The sequence below is a fragment of the Pleuronectes platessa genome, chromosome 24 (assembly GCF_947347685.1).
Source record: "Pleuronectes platessa chromosome 24, fPlePla1.1, whole genome shotgun sequence".
NCBI lineage: Eukaryota > Metazoa > Chordata > Actinopteri > Pleuronectiformes > Pleuronectidae > Pleuronectes > Pleuronectes platessa.
Genome location: NC_070649.1, coordinates 9,779,683 through 9,783,764, shown reverse-complemented (window position 1 = coordinate 9,783,764; position 4,082 = coordinate 9,779,683). Strand labels below are relative to the sequence as shown.

The 4,082-nt window shown below is 42.6% G+C and overlaps 1 long non-coding RNA gene across 1 annotated transcript; it reads right to left on the bottom strand.

Moving 5' to 3' along the window:
• Positions 1–2,174: 2,174 nt before the first annotated feature.
• Positions 2,175–3,081, bottom strand: LOC128431183 (uncharacterized). Its single transcript, XR_008334118.1, has 2 exons — positions 2,693–3,081; positions 2,175–2,545 (listed from the first exon to the last, which is right to left on the bottom strand). It is a non-coding gene; the product is annotated as an uncharacterized LOC128431183 (long non-coding RNA).
• Positions 3,082–4,082: the final 1,001 nt, after the last annotated feature.

Sequence of the window (4,082 nt, the reverse complement as noted above, 5' to 3'; positions counted from 1 at the left end):
ATCAAGCAAGAGAGGACATCATTGTCTCCCGTGAGCCACCAACCGAGTTTTTTGATTTAATGCGTCCGGGCAGGAGACAGGAAGTCAGGAGAGCTTGTGAGGGTTTTGCCACCGAGGGGATACATTTGGGGGGAGCATGTGCACTCACTTCCGCCACAAACACAACCTTTTAAAACAAGAAATTTGCCTCATGTAGATTCTGTTCAAAAACTGCACTTGGCCCTTACTTTTCACTATTTCCAGGCTTTCACCAGACGCACAGGGCGATCAAGGCTTATACACTCAAGGCCTGGGAGGTATAAAGAAGTTAAATTATAGCTCACTATCGTAATAAGCACAGCAGGTCAAATTAGAGGCAACAGCCCCGATTTGACAAAATGTACATAACACACATTGAATAATCCATTAGAGACGAGAGAGAACCCGAATCCTCACAAATCCAGTACAAAACAAACCAGGATACACCATGGGGTGAAGTTGGCAAATCCAAAAGGTTTCCCGTGGCACATTGTGTTGGAGGCAACCCCCCCGCTAAGATCTGGGGACAGCCTCATTAGCTACAACCTTGATGTAATTGGCTCTTCCGTTAAAATACCTCAGGTGGAGAGCTGTGGAGATTATTTGGTGTGAACCTCAAACAAACAAACGGAAGGGATTAAACGCTCAAGGGTGCCAAGGAGTGGCTCAATAAAAGAGAAATTAGCCAAATTAAATACATTTTATTGTACTAGAGTCCATGTGAGGCAGTGTTCAGGTAGTACTACTCCTATGAAGCCAAAATAAACGTGTTGGGGAGCAGATCATGCAATCACCAGGGTCACCGGAGCCATCGCAACAATGACAAATATAGTTTGGTTGATACACGGTTCGAAAATCAAATCCAAATCAATGCACCACTTCCACGTGCACATATTAAAAGACTCTGTATTCGCATTTCCTGAGTAAACAAGGGTTAAAGTGTTGATTTCCCAATAAAGTTTTAGTAATATTTCAACTCCACTTTAGTCATATCCGTTCAACAATTAAGCTCCACTCCACATGTTTCTTGTTGAAAGAAAGCATTAGGATCCGAAAAAAACCCTTGTAAATTATAATTGTTATGTATAAAATATCCCAGCAGAGTGAAACGTAACCCAGACCGGGCGAGCGGAGAAGCAAGTGATATTTCACCCGGAGCGACGTATTTTGTATGCAAAGAAAAATAAATTACCTGAAAGAAGCAGTGTTGGTGGAATGGGGGGGGGGGGCTCTCTGCTTTGGACGAGTCTTTCCACATTTATTGCAATTTTCTCACCGGTTTAATCAAAAGTCAGACGGAATATGGAAGGGGGACATGGCACGATATCAATGCGGGATAATGAAAACTTGCAGAATGCTTGGCCTGGTTTGTGAAGTTCCCCCCAAAACTTGTTGAATTTCCTCTGCATGTTCCTCAAAACGTAAATTCACAATGACACTTTCAACGTCACACTTAACCCTTTGATACACAAGCAATGCAAACCCCTACTAAGGCACAACATGGGTAAAAAATGATCCGTATTGACCTACAATGTTATTTCATGCACGGCTTGACATAACATGTTTACTGTGGACAACTTTTCACATGCCACACTTGTCTGAACTACTACATTACTTTCCTCTACTGGTCAGGACTAAATAATGTTGACATAGCTATCGTTAGCTAGAATTGAACTAGCTTACATAAGCTAACATTAGCTAGCTAAAAGAGAATATGTTAACAGCTAGCTAATAATATTGGACATATTTCTCTTTCCCACCAGTAGAGGAAAATAACGTAGTAGTTCTGACAAGTGTGGCATGTGAAAAGTTGTCCACAGTAAACATGTTCCTAACTACGAACATTTAGAAATCAAAGGTTCCTATCAAATTCACACTTTCTTACCTGGGTCATTTTTGACCCATGTGTGTAAACTTGATGTAGGAATACAAAAACTATTTTAGTTCAAAAATGAAGACAGAAAAGGAAATTTATGATTTGTGGTAATCAAAAACATGATATTTTAATGAATACTTTGTAATATTAAATGATTAAATAAATAGATTTGAAAAGATATAGCAAAGAAGCACAGAAAAAAAAATTTTTATGAAAAAATTTAAAAAGCACAAATGAAAATAAGAATTTGTAATGATCAAAACATCAGGAATTCCTGGAATTCTGAATGATGAAATGAATTTATTGCAAAGATATTTACAATTCAAACTCCATCGGGTCACGTTTGACCCATGTTGTGTATCAAAGGATTAAATACAAGACGTTTGGAAAATAAATCTTTACCTCTGATAAACATGTGACAGTAAGCTTAAGTTTTATTTTGGCGAGAATTGAAGCAAAACAAAAAAATCCTCCGTACATCTGGCCTGGAGCAAGCTCCCGTCACCTGCCTCCATCACCAGTGGCACCACAGCTCCAGTCGTCCCAGTTCTGATGCTTCCCCCTCCCGTGACACACATCCGATGGCTTCTAATAAGTGTGAAGGGCAGAAAGCCGCGTGGTGCCGCACTTTATTTCCTCCCCGATTCTGATCTGGGGAAAAGAAAAAAAGAAATAAGCAAGATCCCAGGGCCTCTGACCTACATGCAAGTTGTTTTTCCAATGCTGGCCAAAAGTCATCAGCGTTGCCATAACGATAGAGATGGAAGAAGAAAAAAAACAAATCTCACTGCACCGTACATCATTCACGTGAGACGACTGTCACAACTTCATTGCCCGCAGCAGCCTGGCGTAATTCCCAGAACCGGGTCTCTCTCTGCAGGGTGATGGAAGTCAAGGAAGGCAGTTAAGACAAGAGATATTGTCCTTTACTGTTCCTTGGTAGTGGAGCCTCCGTCTTAAGACGTTTCCGACTGGCTCAGAAGTTGAACAGGCCTCTAATGAAAACGATTTCCATGTCAGGGTCTGTATGAATTAGACGTGAAAGCCCGCAGTCGGAGAAAAAACAAGAAAGCGCTCTTTTGACTCCGAATCTGATCGGTTTTCGCCCCTGACAGGAAACTCATGTTCGCGTGAAGAGACATGAGATGTAGAAGACACACACACACACACACACACACACGCACACACATAAACACCCACACATGAACGCAGGCTTCCTGACACCGCCCCCCTTCTGACCCTGTCGCTTCTGGGATGACAAATTGGCCACAAGTCGACGAGTCACGTGACTCAATCTGCGTTGGCGAGGCAGCTCTTCTGACAGGCCCTCCGTAAACACTGACAACACAGATGTCATATCTCATTGACCAACAATCCGTGCTGTCATTTGGCTGTCTGCGTGGGTGTGTGTGTGTGTGTTGGAAAGAGAGAGTTTGCGCGACCTCCTCCTTTTGCAAAATAATCTCTGATGGCATTCGGCAATCAGCAAACATGGCTGCGCTCGTTTTTTTCCCCTCTCCTCTGGGCTTTGAATGAAAAAACAGATTTGGGGCAGATTCAGACAGATATTTATAGGAAATGTGTTTCCCGTCATTCCTGCATCACTTAACTGCTCTTCCTCTTTTTCCTGCCGTGCACTTTAAAGCAGCCTCCACTTGCGTGTGCTTAGATTTACACATTGTCAGAGCTAAATCGGACCACACAGCATTAACAACAGATTGTTATTCTCCAGAGGCAATCCTGCCGCAGTTACCATCAACATTTCAGCCGCGCCATAAAACAGACTATATATACATTTAGATGTCGAGGGATTTTGCACGAGGAGGAGGAGGTGAAATTCCGCTGCTAAGAGAACAAGTCAGAGATCCAAGAGGCGAAATGAAGGGGGTTTTAAAGACTTAATAAAAAGCAAACATTAGCAAGCGAAGGCTGTAGCAAATCGGCCTCCAATCAGCCCCGGAGCAGCGTCTGTCCACCTCGGCATCACAATTCCTTTTTTATTTGATCTTCAGATCTTCAATGCGTCTTTCTTGCCGGCAACTGTCGAGTGACCTCTTTCGAGAACACCGCTGTGTTGTCTTTCGAGTTCTCTCTTCAAGGTGCGTTTTAGCCACGATAGGAAAAAACCTTGTCGGGAATTACAAGCGCACAGGATCAGAAAGCTCATGAAGCGAAATAACAAAAAAGT